Below are 19,180 nucleotides of genomic sequence, written 5' to 3' on the forward strand. Positions count from 1 at the left end.
TCCTAATCTCATTCTAGGGAAACTAGAGAGATCACATAGTATAGATCTAGAAGACAAACATTGCTAAATTTCCCTGGCTTTTAAAACTGGTGTCTCATTCAAATTGAACATATTTAATTACCAATTATATTCCTAATTGGGGGGATAGTTTCTATGTAAGAAATAGTTGTGGGGGCTATCTGGGTGGCTCAGTCGATTAGTCATCCAACTCTTGATTTTGGCTCAAGTCATGATCTCAGGGTCATGAGATCAAGCCCCACATAGGGCTCAGCACAGTCTGCCTGGGATTCTCTCTTCCCCTCCCTCTACTTTCTCTCTCTCTTTCTCTTAAAATTAAAAAAAAAAAAGAAAATCTTAAAAACAATGAATCTTGGAACACTACATCAAAAACTAATTGTGTACTGTATGGTGACTAACATAACACAATAAAAAATAAAAATAAAATAAAAACTGTATGGTGACTGACATAACACAAGAAAAAATAAAAATCTTAAAAAAGGATTTTTTTGTAAAAAAAAAAAAAGTAAAATGTACATGTGACAAGTCATTTCAGTGCTCTAGGACTCAGTTTCCTCATCACTCATTCATTCACTGTTTTCAAGCTCCTCCCAAACCTTTATAACAAGATCTCATAAGCAGTAAAACAGTTGATAATTTCAGCTTTTTCTTCTAGAAAAATAAGGCTATTAAAAAAAGTAATAGTGGAAGGCAGTACTGATATATCAAAGTACAGATAAAGAAATATTTGAGTGTGCCTAGGTGGCACAGTCGTTTAAGTGCCTGACTCTTGGTTTCTGCTCAGGTTGTGATCTCAGGATCATGAGATCTAAGCCTGTGTTGGGCTCCCCACTCAGCATGGAATCTGCTAAAATTTCTCTCTGCCCTTCCACCCATGCATGCACACACAAGCACATACGTGTTTGTTCTTCTATAGAAATTAATTCCGGGTACTGGGTTACATTAGGTTTTAATTTCAAACAGATACAAGCTAGAAAAATGCTTCCTTAAAGCATTTATTCTGGCCATCAATCACTATTAATAACAGTTTCACCCCTTTGCAGGTTATACCAGATTTAAACTTGTATTCCCAAATTATAAAATCTAGATCTTAGGGACACCTGGGTGGTTCAGTGGGTTAAGCCTCTGCCATCAGCTCAGGTCATGATCTCAGGGTCCTGGGATCGAGCCCCGCATCAGGCTCTCTGCTCAGCAGGGAGCCTGCTTCCCCCTCTCTCTCTGCCTGCCTCTCTGCCTACTTATGATCTCTCTCTGTCAAATAAATAGATAAAATCTTTGAAAAAAATCTAGATCTTAATTAGCTAGAAAATTTCAGTTTCCTAGTGTACATTGTATCTTGAGTACATTTTTATATATTTCATATATGTAGTGTTGGTAGTTGAGATATTAGGGTTTGAGGTTTTCAGACAGGTTAAGAACCCAGCTCTCCCTCTAGCTTTATGACCTTGGACAAATTTCATAAACATTATTTGGCTCAGTTTCTCATTTTAAAAATAATAATAATAACAGTAACTACTTTCTATGGTTATGGATTAATATATAAATGTACATTTATATATTAATCCATAATATATATTTTATATATTTATTATATTAATATATATTAATAATATATATTTATATATATTTTATATATTTACATATTATATATTTTATATATATATATATATATATATAAAGTTCTTAAAATAGTGCTTGGAACATTGTATAACTTTACCTATCATTATTATTATTATTATCATTATCAACATCTAGGTTTTTTTAAAAGGTAAAAAGCAAAGACTTGATCCTTTTGGCCTTGCAAGCCATCTTTGAAAGTGTATAATTCTTCATTTTAAAGGTAATTATACCACTTGCAACATTTCTCTCATTGCAAATGCAAGCATCTGGGGTTTTATTACTCTCTCCCTTCTGCAGTGATCCCACTTGGGAATTGGAAATATCTCAGGAAAATAGTGTTTCTTGAGATGTTAATATGTGTTCTTGGAAATGGAGGAAATGTTCTGTGCTCAAATAAGTTTTGGAATGCTGAAGAAACAAAATTAGAAGAATATTTTATCACAGGGTTTTAAAAAGGGATGTTATGTGCAGTGTTTCCCAATACCTTTGGAACCAAACTAGGAAATGCTACCTTGGGTAACAAATGGGTGCCAACAATTTAGAGTCTCGGGGTATGTTTTTAATGTTAATATTCATATGACTCAATAATTTTATTTTTTTTAATTTTTTTTCTTTAAAGATTTTTTAATTACTATTTATTTGACAGATCACAAACAGGCAGAGAGGCAGGAAGAGAGATAGAGAGGAGGAGGAAGCAGGCTCCCTGCTGAGCAAAGAGCCCAATGTGGGGCTCCATCCCAAGAGCCTGGGATCATGACCTGAGCCTAAGGCAGAGGCTTTAACCCACTGAGCCACCCAGGCGCCCCTATTTTTTTAAAGACTTTATTTATTTGTGTGTGAGAGAGAGAGTGAGTGCATAAAAACAGGGGGAGTCGCAGGCAGAGGGAGAAGCAGGCTCTCCGCTGAGCAGAGAGCCTGACATGGGGCTCAATGTCAGGACCCTGGGATTATGACCTGAGCCGAAGGCAGATGCTTAACTGACTGAGCCACCAGGGCATCCCTCACTCAATAATTTTAATTGCATTTTAGTATCAGTTGATTAAGAAAATACTTGACAGGAAGATATCATTATTCAAATAACATGGTTAAATTTATTTATATTTTCCTCAAAATATCTATGTTCATTTTAAACAGTAGTATCAAATTTTTTAAATGATCATGTGATTGATTCATTCATTTTGCAGAACCATTTCTTAGAACCCTCATGGGTTTTAGGATTTGTGCCAACTGCCAATTACCAGCCTCATGGCCCAAGGCCTGAGAACCAGTATTTCTTAACCCTCACTCTACACTTGGAATCATCTTGGAAGCTTTAAAAAATGCAGTTTAGATGCCTAGATATTGCCCATAGATATCTGTGTCTGTGTGGTCTCAGGGGGCCTTGGCATCACTTTCTTTACCAGGTCTGCAGGTCATTTCAATGTGCAGGCACAGCACATTGCTGGTTCTAGGTGTTAGTGAAGCAAATAAGATCAGGTACCTGTTTCATACTGAGATCAACATACAGGATGTTGCAGATCTAACATAAATTTTAGAAGATGCTTCAATATATGGTCCTAACTGAATAGCTTCTATTGCAGAAGAAGGAAAGAGGCTCAGGAGTAAAAATGTATCATCGATAATCAAAATATGTACCTTGAGAATTCAGAGATCTGCTATATCCTAGAATATATTGCCTGCTAACCAAAAGAATACCTATGTAAACCACAACATACATAGTTCCATAGGCTTCTCTTTTGTATCAAGTTGTGTTATAGATTTATTAGAAAAGGGGTTTTGCTCTTTATTCCATGTTGCCTGGCTCTACTTTCCTCAGATGTTTGTAAATGTGTCTTAGTTGCTTTATACAATGAATATTCTTTAATTCTTATTTTGACACTTTTGTGTTACTTGATCTTAGTAAACCCTTTTTTAAAATATTTTATTTATTTATTTGACAGAGATCACAAGTAGGCAGAGAGGCAGACAGAGAGAGAGGAAGGGAAGCAGGCTCCCCACTGAGCAGAGAGCCTGATGCGGGGCTCAATCCCAGCACCCTGGGATCATGACCTGAGCCGAAGGCAGAGGCTTTAACCCACTGAGCCACCCAGGTGCCCCAAGACTGTTTTATTAAGGCATGATAGACACACAATTAACTGCACGTATTTAAAATATATATGTTAAGTTGGACTGCATCTACACCCATGAAGAAGCCATACTGGCCAACTCTTTCCTTTCTTGCTTTTTTCTTTCTTTTTTGAGAGAGAGAGAGAATGTACAAGTGGGGAGAGGAGCAGAGGGAAAGAATCTCAAGCAGACTCCACACTGAGTCTGAAGCTGGATGTGGGGCTCTATCTCACAACCTTGAGATCATGACATGAGCCAAAATCAAGAGTCACTTAACCAACTGAGCCACCCAGACACCCCTCCTTCGTTGCTTTCTTGATTTAGCTCTCTTTATTTTCTTCCTGCATCTTGGCCACTTCTTTTTCATTCTACTACACACTATCATTTCTTTCCCCTCTACCTTAAATATTGCTGTTCTCCAGGGTTGATGCATTCACTTCAAGTATATGTTTAAGCAATTAGAGTATATATGTTTAAGGTACTGTATTAGTATGCAAGTGTCGCCATAACAAAGTAGCACAGACCAGGTTACTTAAACAAGAGACATTTATTTTCTCAAAGTTCTAGAGCCTGGAAGTCCAGATCAAGATACTGTCAGGGTTGTTACCTTTTTTTTTTTTTTAAAGTAGTCTCCATGTCCAGCCTGGGACCCAATAGGGAGCTTAACTCATGACCCTGAGATCAAGATCCAAGCTGAAATCAAGAGTTGGAAGCTTAACCGGCTGAGCTACCCAAGTGGCCCAGGGTTGTTACCTTCAAAAGCCTCTTTCCTTGGCTTGCAGATGGCCACCTTCTTGCTGAGTCTTCACATGGTCACCCCTTCGTCTCTGTGTCCTAATCTTCTCTCCTTGCAAGCATATCAGTTGTATTAGATCAGATCCCACCCATGTGACTTCATTTTAACTGAACTACCTCTTTGAAGGCCCTATATCCAAATGCAGTCACATTTTGTGGTACTGAGGATTGGAATTTCAACATATGAAATGTGTAGGGACAAAATTCAGCCCCCAACAGGCACTATGATAGGAATATGCATGCATATTGTAAGAAGGTTTCCAGATTGAGTCAATGTTAAATGGAGTCCTGGAAAATGAAAAGGAATTAACTAAAGAACAATAAGAGGGAGGAATGGGGAAAATAGAAAAGTAATATTAGGTAGAAGGAATAGCATATACGCTGGCACTTTTGGAATACTATAAGTAATACATTATAGCTAGAACATAAAGATCAAGGGGATATGTGGCTGTTAAATAACCAGTTAGATATACATGTCTGGAGACATTTTCTTTCCTTAGTCCTCTTCCCATTCCTTATTCTTCCAGATTTACTTCATCTACCCCAGTTGTTTCTACTATACTATTAACACCTACCTTTCTAGATCTCTCTCAAACCTGTCTATTAAACTCCAGAAGCTTCAGTCAACTGCATTTGGGAGGTCACTTTTTAGATGTCCTACAGGCACCTCAAACTGAAAACTACAATGTTAAAAAGGTCTTTCTCTCTCTTCAATCTGTTCCTTCTTGAGAATTCCTTTTCTTATCAAATGATATCCCTTTTTTTAGTTATTAAGGTTTTATTTTAATTTCAGTATAGTTAACATCCAGCCTCATATTAGTTTCAGGTATACAATATAGTGATTCAGTAATTCCATACATTACTCAATGCTCATTAGAACAGGTGCACACCCATCCCCCATCTATCTCCCCTTTGGTAAACATCAGTTTCTTCTCTATAGTTAAGAGTCTATTTCTTTGTTTGCCTCTCTCTTTTTTTTCCCTTTGCTCACTTGTTTTGTTTCTTAAATTTCACATATGAGTGAAATCATATGGTATTTTTCTTTCTCTGACTGACTGACTTCACTTATCATTATACTCTCTAGCTCCAACCAAGTTGTTGAAAATGGCAAGCTTTCATTCTTTTTTATGGCTGTGATATATATATAGATAGATAGATAGATATAGATATATGACATCTTCTTTATCCATTCCTCTATTGATGGGACACTTCCGCTGCTTCTATATCTTGGCTATTTTAAGTAATACTGCCATAAGCATAAGGGTGCTTTCATCCCTTTGAATTAGTGTTTTTGTATTCTTTGGGTAAATACCCAGTAGTGCGATTGCTGGATCATAGAGTAGGTCTGTTTTTAACTTTTTGAGGCATCTCCATAGTGTTTTCCAGTGGTTGTGCAAATTTACATTCCTACCAACAGCACAGAGTTCCTTTTTCTCCATATCCTGGGCAACACCTGCTGTTTCTTGTGTTGTTGATTTTAGCCATTCTGACAGATGTGAGGTGATTTCTCATTGTAGTTTTGATTTGTGTCTCCCTGATGAAGAATAATGTTGACCATCTTTTCATGTGTCTTTGGCCATCTGGATATCTTCTTTGGAAAAATGTCTGTTCATGCCTTCTGCCCATTTTTAATTAGATTATTTGGTTTTTGGGTGTTGAGTTGTGTAAGTTCTTCATATATTTTGGATACTAACCCTTTATTGGGTGTGTAATTTGCAAATATCTTCTCCCATTCAGTAGGTTACCTTTTATTTTTGTTGATTGTTTTCTTTACTGTGCAAAAGCTTTTTATTTTGATGTAGTTCCAACAGTTTATTTTTGTTTTTATTTCCTTTGCCTCAGGAGACATATCTAGAAAAATGGTGCTAAAGCAGATGTCAGAGAAATTACTGCCTGTGCTCTCTTCTAGGATTTTTTTGGCTTCAGGTGTCACATTTGGTCTTTAATCCATTTTGAGTTTATATTTGTATATAGTGTAAGAAAGGGGTCCCATTAAGCAATATTCTTATTTACTGAGTAACTAAACTCAGTTGTAATCCTAACTACTTATTCTTATTCTAACTTATTCTAACTTATTACTTACACTAACTCATTTCTAGTAAATCATTACATCATATGGATTCTACTTATGCTTTTAAATTTACCTCAACTTCACCATCCCCACTTACTGCTGGTCTTCATGTATCTTTGCCTTTAGGCAAGTTAGTTGACTACCAAGTCCAGTGGGGATCTGATTATCATGGATTGAGATTATACATTCCACCAAGGCACAAAGATAAAGAGTTCTAGAGTCTAAATGAGTATATGATGATATGATAATGATGATATTAAAATTCAATTATTGATGACTACCATTTACGACATGCTCATGATGTTCCAGATATTGCATTAGGTACTTTACAAGCACAAATAATTCTTCAAATTGAATAGTATATCTTTTTTGAAGAAGAATGAACTCAAGTCTATAATTGTTAAATAATTTGCTAAAGGTCATACAACTAGCTCAGCACAGCTGGAATTTAAAGCCAGGTCATCTTGATTTTGAATTCCATCCTCTATTTACCATGTAAGACATCTATCATCTTTAACCAATTATCACTGTGTGTACAATGTTTCTAATGGAAAAAAATTCCCTACCAATGGAAAAACTGCAACAAAAATGTATCTCATTTTAATACTATGATATATTATTGTAATTCTAGAAAAGCAGTAATTTTTTCTGGCTTGAGCCATGATTTCCTATCTACACTATAGAAAATTGCAATCTTAAATTTAGCCAATGAGGCACTATGAATAAGATAACTTATAAGATGAATAATTTCATAATAAATATATCAGCCTAAGTGCCTTAAAATTAGAAATTAGTTTTTCCATGATGCAGGAATCTAAATGGATTATAATATACATAGATGAGGAATAGCAGTTCACAGCCAGGCATCCCCAACTTTACTGAGAATAGTTTCCCTTTAAATTACTCTTGCAAAAGTCAATAATAGAAGCTATTTGCTGCCAGAAATATATTTAGAGAAACTGCCATTTATTATAATTAAAGTGATTTATTTGCTTGCTAGTTTATTTGGCTGAGGATTTTCTTGAAATTGAGGACAAACTGGAAATGTAGTTTACTGATATATACCGTATTACAGCATATTTCATATTCTGAGGCTTTTTAAAGTGTTTTTCAAATATCAGTGGTAAAAATACCCTGTTTATGCTGGATATTGAAAATGTAGGTTATTTAAAGCAGAGCTGGGTGTCAGAATTCATTCTAAAGCCAGTTATAACTGGTTCAGGGATGGCCTTAGCAATTTAATAATCACCATTCTTGAAAGAATCAATGAGGAACTAAATTCCATGGGACATTAAGGATTTTTCTATGTTGGTCACCTATCAACTTGAGGAAGGAAATACAGAGATAGTTGTTGCACTGTGTGTTCTTTATTAAGTGTAGAAATAAAGTTTTGTGGGTTTTTTCTATGGATACATGAAGTTTCTATGAATACTGTTTGAAACTGGGTGATGCCACTTGTTAGCTATACGAACTTAGGGAAATGATTTATCTTTCTCAGACTGAGGCTCAGTTTAGTCTTCTCATCTAAAAGTGGGGATAATCATAAATTTCCTTGCAAGTTTATTGTGAGAAAAAATGACTTAATGTATGTAGTTTGCTTAGCAGAACATTTGATATATTTAGTTGCTCAATAGTTGGCCCTCTTATTGTAGTCACTGATATTTATCTGTTCATCAGCCATCTTCTTCTTCCTTGCCTACAGAACCCTAGCTTACTCAGGTGCCACGTGCCTAGCCCCAGAGGATGAATTGTGATTGGCCTAAGCCAGTGTTCCTCAATGGGTATATCACTGGAATTTTGAATGGGGTTTTTCTTGTGTTATCCCCCTTTCAACATTTGTACTGCAAGGGTTCCACAAGTATAAGAAAATGGTGATGTTGAACTTTGTAAGGAAGGGAATGGAATCTGTGAGAATATGACATAAAGTTGGAATTCTCAAAGGATCACAAATTCAGTGTAATTGTGAAAAATAACAATACTTATTTATATCCCAAGGGAGATGGGAAGGACACTTGTATATCTCAGTTTGGACTAACTGTAGAATAAGCTTCCCCTATAATTTTGTAATCATGAGCCTGGCCACATATTAACTTTGAACTTGGATGTTTAATATTCATTTTATCTGGGAACTACCAAGCTGATAAATTAACATTAAAAACTCATAGAAATCCAGTGATTCTTCCAGGCAGAAGCAAAGGCAAAACTTATCTGGAGGGATACACATTCATACTGGGACAAGTAGGATTTCTCTGCTGAAAGAAAATAGGTTGCAACCTAAATTTCAAGGTATGTAAGGAAATAATCCACCACTGAGGAATAGTCAGTCAGCAGTCACAACAAAAAGGAAAATTAAACTCAAAGTAACTTCAAATAATACATTTATCAGATAGAAGTAAGCATGTTTAAAGTGGCAGACTTAAAAGAAGTTATGAGTACATCCCAAAACAATGCATAGGAGAAAGAGAAACCCTTTTTAATTTTGACACAAAAAAGTACCAATAACACTTGTAAAAATAATTCTTACTATAATATGTATATGTATAGAAATTTTTATGACTCAATAGACTTTTTAAAGCAACAGATTAACAAAAGATAAAGAGATAAATTTTTAAAAAATGAAAGCTAGTTCTGAAGAAATCATTTAGAATAAAGTACAGAAGGTTAAGAGATTACAGTTATGGAGTAGAGATGTAAAGATTCAAAAGAAGAATTCTGACATATTTAAAAAGGTTTCAAATATTGTGAATATTTGATGATATCATATTTGAAAACTTTTCACAATTGAAAAAACATTGATTCTCAGACTCAAGAAATACATCAAGTTACATGCAGCATTAAATAAAAATAAATCCACACCTAGACACAATGAAGTGAAATTAGAAGATATCAAGACATGTCTCTGGAAGCAAGGGAAACAAACGCAAAAAATGAACTATTGGGACTTCATCAAGATAAAAGGTTTCTGCACAGTAAAGAAAACAATCAACAAAACCAAAGGGCATCCCATGGAATGGGAGAAGATATTTGCAAATGACATACCTGATAAAGGTTTAGTATCCATAGTATATAAAGAACTTACCAAACTCAACACTTAAAAATCAAATAATCCAGTTAAGAAATGGGCAGAAGACATGAGTAGGTATTTTTCAAAGAAGACATACAGATGACTAACAGACACATGAAAAGATGCTCAATATCACTCATCATCAGAGAGATACAAGTCAAAACTACAAAGAGATATCCCCTCACACCTGTCAGAATGGCTAAAGTTAACAATACAGGAAAAACAGATGTTGGTTAGGATGTGGAGAATAGGGAACCCTTTTATACTGTTGGTGGGAATGCAAACTGGGGCAGCCACTGTGGAAAATAGTATGGAGGTGCTTCAAACTTCAAAAACGCAAAAACAGAACTACCCTATGACCCAGCAATTGCACTATTGGGTATTTAGCCAAAGGACACACACACACACACACACACACACACACACACACACAGAGGAATATTACTCAGCCAACAAAACAATGAAATCTTGCCATTTGCAATGTTATGGATGTAGCTAGAGTGTATTAGGCTAAGCAAAATAAGTCAGTCAGAGAAAGGCAAATACCATATGATTTCACTTATACGTGGAATTTAAGAAACAAAACAGATGAATGTAAGGGAAGGGGAGAAAAAGCAAGGGAGCAAACCATAAGAGACTCCTAACTGTAGAGAACAAACTAAAGTTTGATGGAGGGGGTTGGGTGGGTGGGAATGGGCTGAATGGGTGATGGGTATTAAGGAGGGCTCTTGCTGTGATGAGCACTGGCTGTTAAATGTAAGTGATGAATTGCTAAATTCTACTCCTGAAACCAATATTACACTATATGTTAACTAACTGGAATTAAAATAAAAAGTTGAAACAAAAAAAAATTAGAAGATATCAAAGTCTAAGAGATAATCTTAAAACACAAACTCTTATTGAGAAATGATGATTAGACTAATTGTTGACTCTCGATAGCAACAATTCTTGTCAGATGACAATGGAATAGTATCTTAAACTGTTAGGAGAAAATAGCTGTCGATCTAGAATTTTATACATATATAAATTATAAATCAGGAGTGAGCCAAAATAAATAGTTTTGTAGGTAAGGACTGAGAATTTTTCACAGACAGACTATCACTGAAATAGTAAAAGATGACCTTCATGAAGGATAAAATTGAAGCCTGAGAGCAGTGAGACACAAGAAGTCATGGTCAAAAGAAATTGTTTATCATTTTTATTAATCTAAATAAGTATTGACTAAAAAAGGCAATAATACTAAAAATTACTAAAATATTGTATAAAAATAACACATCAGATGTAAGGGTGATTTAAATGATTTAAGTTGGTTTTGTTTGGAAATAACCAGTTACTTTACTAAAAGAGCCTTAAACAGTTGGAAATAATTATTATTTTGCATATTATGAAGCCCAGAGATTGATAGTCCATGAGTTGGTACAACAGCTCATTTATGCAATTAAGGACATTAGCTTTTTTCTTCATTCTGCTGTCTCTTCTATAGTACATCTCTGCTATTTTTCCTCATGGTCAGAACAATATTCTCACACAAGCACATTCACAGGCAGAAAGAAAGGAGGCATTGAAAAATATCTTCTTTTGCATCTCCATCTTTTTATCAGGTCAAGACATCTTTCCAGTAGCCTGAGAACAGAGTTTTCCTGTGAGCCCATTGGCCACAACCGGCACACATATCCCATTGTCCACAACCAATCACTGGCAAAAAGAATGTTATTTTCCTGTTTCACTTAGACTAACCATGATTTATCACCTGGCATCCTTGAACTTATTTTTTCTCAATATTTGAATAAAACTGTGGTTCTTTTAGCAAGAAAAAAAGAGGATAGAATGGCTGTTGTTTAGGTGACCAAAATTGCTTGCCTAAGTATCCTAAGGTTCCAGAGGAGGAAAGAAGTGTTGGCTAACTTTAGACTTTAGATTAATTACGCACACTAAAAATTTAAGAGTACATGCTATGGATATAAATAGAACATATAACTTCCAACCCTGGGAAGATAAAAAGAAATAAAGAAAAAAACATTTAACCAAATAGTAGGCAGTTAAAGAGATACATAGGGCACTAGGCACAGTTTTATAGACAGGAAAAAGTTTTGTGCACTAGCTCTATCACTGACTGGCTGCTTACTGGAAAGTTAATTCTCTAAGGTACTTGGTCTTCCTAATGTAAAGTTAAGTGGTTGGCCTGAATGACTTGTAAGATCCCTTGCAGTTCTAATAGTCTATAAAACAAATATGTGTTTTTTGGAAATATTCATTTTTTTATATACACAAGAGAATATTGTCCCACTTCTTTTAACTATGCATTTGATTACATCATATCTTCATTAGCACATTTGCACATGAAAATTTCAGGAGCATCCAGGAACAGAAAACATCATTTTAAAGTTGCTTATTTTAAATCCCATAAATGTTGTGCCTTAATAAATAAAATTACTACCATTTTCCCTTTCTCATCTTCCAAATTATTTCCTATTCCAAAACAAAGTCACATTACTAATTCTTCCATTATTGCATAACTTAGAATTTGAATTAATGGGAATGACTCCATAAGAAATCCTGAAATCCTAAAAGGTTGTCTAGTTTCCCAAAATTGACCTCTATGCATTTTGTCCTTGTTCCGTGTTGGTAAATCTCTTCGTTTTAGCTTCACCCTAAGCTCACCTGCATCTTCTTAAGCCTTTCTTTGGGTAGAGGCTTAAGTGTTTTCCTTTTGAAGCACTTCTCCATTGCATGTAATCAAAGAATAAATAGTATGAGTTGTCAACATAGCAGGCAATTAAAATAAGGCCTGTTAGCTATCAAGAGGAGATTTTGCAAAGCAAGACATAAAGCAGAAAATGCAGGTGTTAGCTCTCGAAATGATTTAGCAGCTTTTACCTGAGAATTGACTATATCTAAATATGTACAGAAAAGGTGCTACACAATGATAGAAAGGTATTGGAATCTTATTAAAATCACTCAAGAAAAATCTGTCTATACAGTGCTGGAGGTATAAACTACAATGGTTAGAAAGACAGAAGTGCAGGGATGATATATTGTCCAATTTACATTCTTCTTGAGAAAAGTGTGATTTAGCATACAGTGTCCAAACACATGTCCAAATATTTGCAAAAGTTAGAATTAGCAGAACCTTAGGATAAGATGACAGGAAAGGGGTCAAAAAGATAATCTTGAAGTCAATATTTTAATAATCATATATTTTTACTTTACTAAAGGGATAACTGAAAAACATAGTAGAGATTAACCAAAAGAATTTAGGTGTATTTTTTGACATTTCACCTTATTCACACAGGATTTATTGAGTTCCTAATAAATTCATGGCACTGTAATAGGCTCTGTGAGAGATAAAAGATGAATAGGATAAATAATCCTATATCAGAGAATTTATAGGTTGGTTGGGGAATCAGATATGCACACAAGTAGCCATAATACATAGTAGAAAATACTGTATCTGCCATAATAAATGTAAAGATGATGTGTGCCATGAGAATCCAAGGAAGAAGTAACCTCCATCTTGGAGTTAGGAAGAAGGGAAGACAATTTAAACTTGACCTTGAAGACTTGAAATGATGTGAGTGTATATAAGGCCATAAGGTGTATTCCTGGTAGAGTAAGCCCTGGAAAAAGGCTGGAGTCCACAAAGCATGGGATATAGAGGAGAAATGTGAGTAGGAATATTTGGCTAGATGGTAATCAAAATGGCTCACATTTACTGAGCACTTATGTACCTGACACTCTGCCTGTTCTTTTAAATACATTAACATTTAATCCTCATAAATAATGGTAAAACAGAAGAATTATTATTCCTTCTTAAAGGTTAACATATTAAAACTAAGTATCAACATTTAAACAATATGCTTCTTTAAGATGATTATTTTGAATTCCTTGTCAGGCAATTCATAGCTCCATTTCTTTGGGTTAGTGTAGCTCTATTAGTTTGCTTTGGTGTTGTCATATTTGCCTAATGTTTCCTGATAATGTAAGCTTCCATTGGTGTCTATATATTTGAAGGAGCAAAGGCTTCTTCAAGTTTTTACAGACTGGTTTTGACAGATAGGCCTTCTCTTATCAGTTCACATGGTATTGACTCCAGGATTTCAGTGGAGCAGAGTTGGAACCAGGTCATGTGGCACCTGTTGGGTCTACAATGAGGTTTGTGGTCAGAGGGTTTATTATCAGATGCATGACCTAGTGTGGTTTTTACCAGGTCCCTGGGATGGCTCCCACCAGGTCACTGGGTAGCTCCCTAGATGGGCATGACGGCCCTCAGACTATGGTTGAAAGGGGCTAGACTCAAAGCATAGGAGTATTTCAAGGTCCATAGCTTGGGTCAAGGTCTCCAGGCCTACTTCCAAAGGCATGGCAGACATGCCACATACTGGGTTCCCAGTTAGGCAGGATTATCCCTGGCTCTAGCTGAGTGGGACTGGAACCAATCACAGGGCTTCTTTAGGCTCTGCAATTCATTTGAATTAGGTTGAACTTCCTTCAGGGGCATGGAGGAGCTCATCTCCAGATGAGCTTTTTTTGCCTATCTAGCAATGGGTCGCTAGACAGTCAAAACATCTGTCTCACTGTGGCTGTGAGAATCTAAAGAATGATGTCAAACAAGCTAACTTTACACCTCAAAGAACTAGAAAAGAAAAAATAAGCTAAGCTCAAAGTTAGCAGAAAGAAGGAAATAATAAATACTTAAGCAGAAATAAATGAAATAGAGACTAGGAGATGACAGAAAAAAATTAACGAAACTAAGACTTGTTTTTTGAAAGGATGAACAAAATTGACAAATCTTTAGCTAGACTAACAAAAAAAGAGAGAGGACTCAAAGTATAAATGAAAAGGAAGACATTGTAACTGATACCATAGAAATAAAAAATATCATGAGATTATAATGAACAATTATATGCTAACAATTTCGGTAACCGATGTGAAGTAAGTAAATTCCTAGAAACATACAAACTACTAGGACTGAATCATGAACAGAAATCCTGATTAGACCAGTAATAAGTAAGGTGACTGAGTCAGTAATCGAAAACCTCTCAACAAAGAAAATCCCAGGACTAGATGGCTTCATGACTTATTTTACCAAATATTTAAAACAGAATTAATGCTAAGCCTTCTTAAATTCTTCCAAAAATGTGAAAGAAGGGAACACTTCAAAATTCACTTTAAAAGGCCAACATTACCCTGATACCAAAGCCAGACGGGGACACTACAAGACAAGAAAACTATAGGCCAGTATCCCTGATGAATATAAATGCAAAATACTCAAGAAATTACTAGCAAATTGAATTTGTCAACACATTAAAAGAATCTTACACCATGATCAAGTGGGATTTATTCCTGGGATGCAAGGACGGTTCAACATAGGCAAATCAATAAATGTGACACACCACATTAATAGAATGAAAGATAAAAGTCATATGATCATCTCAATAAATGCAGAAAAAGTATTTGACAAAATTCAATATCCTTTTATGATAAAATTCCTCAGCAAAATAGGTACAGAAGGAATGTACCTCTGGGCACTTGGGTGACTTAGTCCATTAAACATCTGACTCTTGGTTTTGGCTCAGGTCATGATCTCAAGGTTGTGAGATCAAGCCTTGCATTGGGCTCCACACTCAGCAGGGAGTCTTCTTGAGATTTTCTTTCTCCCTCCCCGTCTGCCCCTCCCCCTTGCTCTCACTCTCAATCTCTCTTAAATAAATAAATAAACTTTTTTTTAAGTAGGAATATACCAAACATAATGAAAGCTGCATATGCAAATCCCACAGCTAACATCATACTCAACAGGGAGAGATTGAAAGCTTTTCCTCTAAGATCAGAACAGAGCTCACTTTCACCAGTTCTATTCAACATAGTACTGGAAACCCTAGATAGAGCAATTGGTCAAGAGAAAGAAATAAAGGACATCTAAATAGGAAAGAAAAAAGTAAAATTATCTTTTTTTGTAGATGGCATGATTCCATGAAAAATCTGTTGGAACTAATCAATAAACTCAGAACATTTGCAGGATATAGAACAACATATCAAAATCAGTTGTGTTTCTAGACTCTAACAATGAACTATCTGAAAAAGAAATTAAGAAGCTACCCGACTTAAAATATCATCAAAAAGAATAAAATATTAGGAATAAATTTGACTAAGAAAGTGAGAGATCCATACTGAGAACTAGAAAACACTGGTGAAAGAAACTAAAGAAAACAAAAAAAAAATACAAAGATATTGTGTGTTTATGGATTAGAAGAATTCATATTGCTAAAATATTTATACTATCTTAGCAATCTATAGATTTAATGGGATTAAATTCCTTATCAAAATTTTAAAGGCATTCTTCTTTGAAATAGAAAAAAACAGTCCTAAAATTTATACGGAACCACAAAAGACCCCAAATAGCTAAAGCAGTCTTGAGAAAAAAAAGAACAAAGCTAGAGCCATCACACTTCCTGATTTAGAACTATATTATAAAACTATAGTAACCAAAACAGTATGGTGCTGCCATAAAAAGATACATATACAACAATGGAATACAGGGCCCAGGAATAAACCTATACATAACATGTCAACTGATCTTTGGCAAAAATGCCCAGAATACAAAATGTGGAAATGATAGGCTCATATATACAATTTTTATTTTTCAGTTATACCTTTTGCTTATGATACAAAACTAAGTTATAGTGAAACCAGATTTTTTCCATTTTAAACATTTTACATTATTTTTAAGTGTTTATCTTATATATCATAAGTATCACATACATCTATATTCTATTTAATTGCCTTATTTCACTCACTGAAATCATTTATGATTCTAAATCACATTTTTAGCAAGTCATATAAATGGAACTTAAACTTGAGATTAAAAATTTGAAAGCCACCTCATTGTATTTTATTATTTTATTTTTCAGGGAACAGAACAGTTTTATTTTATTTATTTTTATCATTTTTATACATTTCCTTTTTATTCAAGTATAAATAATGTTGTTATATTAGTTTCGGATGTACAATATAATGATTCAAAAATTCAAACCATTTCTCAGTGTTCATCAGGATAAATGTACCTTAATCGCCTTTATCTCTTTCATCCATTTCCCACACACCTCTAGAGTAGAGGTGAACTGGCAACCACCAGTTCATTTTCTGTATTTAAGCCTGTTTTTTGTTAGCTTTCTTTCCCTTTATTTGTTCATTTGTTTTGTTTCTTCAATTCCAAGTATGAGTGAAATGATATGGCATTTGTCTTTCTCTGACATTTCTTCATTAGCATTATACATTATACATTATATTATCCAGGTCCAGCCATGTTGTTACAAATGGCAAGATTTCATTCTTTTTTATGGCAGAATAATATTTAATTACATATATATATGTATGTGTGTGTGTGCGTGCATATGTATATATATGTGTGTGTGTGCATGCATATGTGTATATATATACACATATGCATGCACATATATGTGTGTATATATATATACACATACGCATGCACATATATATGTGTATATATATTATATATACACATATGCACGCATACACATATATATACACATATATATACACATACGCACGCACATATATATGTGTATATGTATATATGTATATATACATATATATATATACACACACATATGCACACACACACACACATATATATATATATGTATATATATATATATACCACATCTTCCTTATCCATTCATCTATAGATACTTGGGTTGCTTCTATATCTTGGCTATTATAAATAATGCTATAATAAACATAGGGTTCCTTATGTCTTTTTGAATTAGTGTGTTTTTTTTTTCCTTTGGGTAAATACCCAGTAGTGGAATTACTATATCATATGGTAATTCAATTTTTAATTTTTTGAGGAAACTTACTGTTTTCCACAATGGCTCACCAATTGATTTTCTGTCTGAACGATCTATCCATTGATATAAGTGGGGTATTAAAGTCCTCTACTATTATTGTATTACTAACAATTTCCTCCTTTATGTTCTTTATGTCCTCCTTTATAGTCACTCTCTGTATTTATACGCTCCTATCTTGGGTGCATAAGTATCTATAATTATTATATCCTTTTGTTGGATTGTTCCCTTCATCATTATGTAGTATCCTTCTTTGTCTCAGTCTTTGTTTTAAGATCTATTTTGTCCAATATAAGTATTGTCACCCCAGCTTTTTTTTTTCCACTTCCCTTTGCATGGTAAATATTTTCCCATCCCTTTCACTTTCAATCTGCTTGTGTCTCTAGGTTTGAAGTGAGGTTTTGTAGGCAGCATATAGACAGATCTTGCTTTTTTATCCATTCAGTTACTCTGTCTTTCGATTAGAGCATTTAGTCCATTTACATTCAAAGTGGTTATTGATATATATTTATTGCCATTGTGTTACTTGTTTTACGGTTGTTTTGTAGTTCTTTGTTCCTTTCTTCTCTTGCTCTCTTAGCTTATAGTTTGATGACTTTTTTTAGTGATATATTTGGATTCCTTTCTCTTTATTTTTTGTGTATCTATTACAGGTTTTTAATTTATGGTTACCATTAGTTTCATACATAACATCTAATGCATATAGCAGTCTGTATTAAGTTGATGGTCACTTAGGTTTGAACCCATTCTAAAATATGGTGCTTAGATGCCATGAAGTAGATGGCAAGGCCTTAACCATATGCATGTTGTCAGGTCTGAGAGCCTCTTTCACTCCTGCCAAGGGGAATGTTAATCTTCTCTCCTTAACACTGAAACCAGATTTTTAACATAGGATGTTTTATTTGGAGAATCTGACCTCTTTTCAATATATCACACTCACTGACATTTCATGAAGGGTATAATGGGAAATAAGGTAAAAAAATATAGCAAGCACGTGTGAAATGACTTAATTTATGAATAATGATGATCATGATATCAGTAATTACAATACCAATCATGTGGTAAGAGAAATTGCAAACCATCCTTCTTCTAATGATGGGAAACTCTGAATAAAAAAAGATGATATTGAGATTTGTACTTGGTGCTAGGCTACAAAATGGCTCCTAGTGATCTCTGCCTCTTAGTATCCAAACCCTTGTATCTGTCCCAGGATTGGCTTGTGTGGCAAATAAAAGGTAACAGAAGTTATGGCATGTCACTTCTGAGATTATGTTATAAAAGATACTGTAACTTCTTTCTCTGTGTCTCCCTCTGTCATTACTCACTCTGGGAGAAGTCCTATGCCATATAGTAAACAACTTTATGAAAAGGTCTATTCCCTGAGGAACCAAAGAATCTTGCCAATATCCATGTCTGTAGGCTTAGAAGGGAATTCTCCAAGCTCAGTCAAGTCTTCAGATGACTGTAGCCATGGCGGGCTTCTTGACTACAGCCTCATGAGAGACCTGAGCCAGAACCTCCCAGCTAAGCTTCTCCCAGATTACTGACACTCAGAAACTGAATGAAATGATCAGGTGCTAATTTTGGGGTGACTTGTTGTACAGCAATAGATAACTGATACAGATTTTGGTGACTGGAAGT

General features: G+C 34.7%; 1 non-coding gene across 1 annotated transcript; it reads right to left on the reverse strand.

Annotated features, from left to right (window-relative positions):
* Positions 1-18,289: 18,289 nt before the first annotated feature.
* LOC116859513 lies at positions 18,290-18,409 on the reverse strand. Its single transcript, XR_004381169.1, has one exon. It is a non-coding gene; the product is annotated as a U6atac minor spliceosomal RNA (small nuclear RNA).
* Positions 18,410-19,180: the final 771 nt, after the last annotated feature.

Source organism: Lontra canadensis, unplaced genomic scaffold (genome assembly GCF_010015895.1).
Source record: "Lontra canadensis isolate GAN:19392208 unplaced genomic scaffold, GSC_riverotter_1.0 scaffold157, whole genome shotgun sequence".
In the NCBI taxonomy this organism is placed as follows: domain Eukaryota; kingdom Metazoa; phylum Chordata; class Mammalia; order Carnivora; family Mustelidae; genus Lontra; species Lontra canadensis.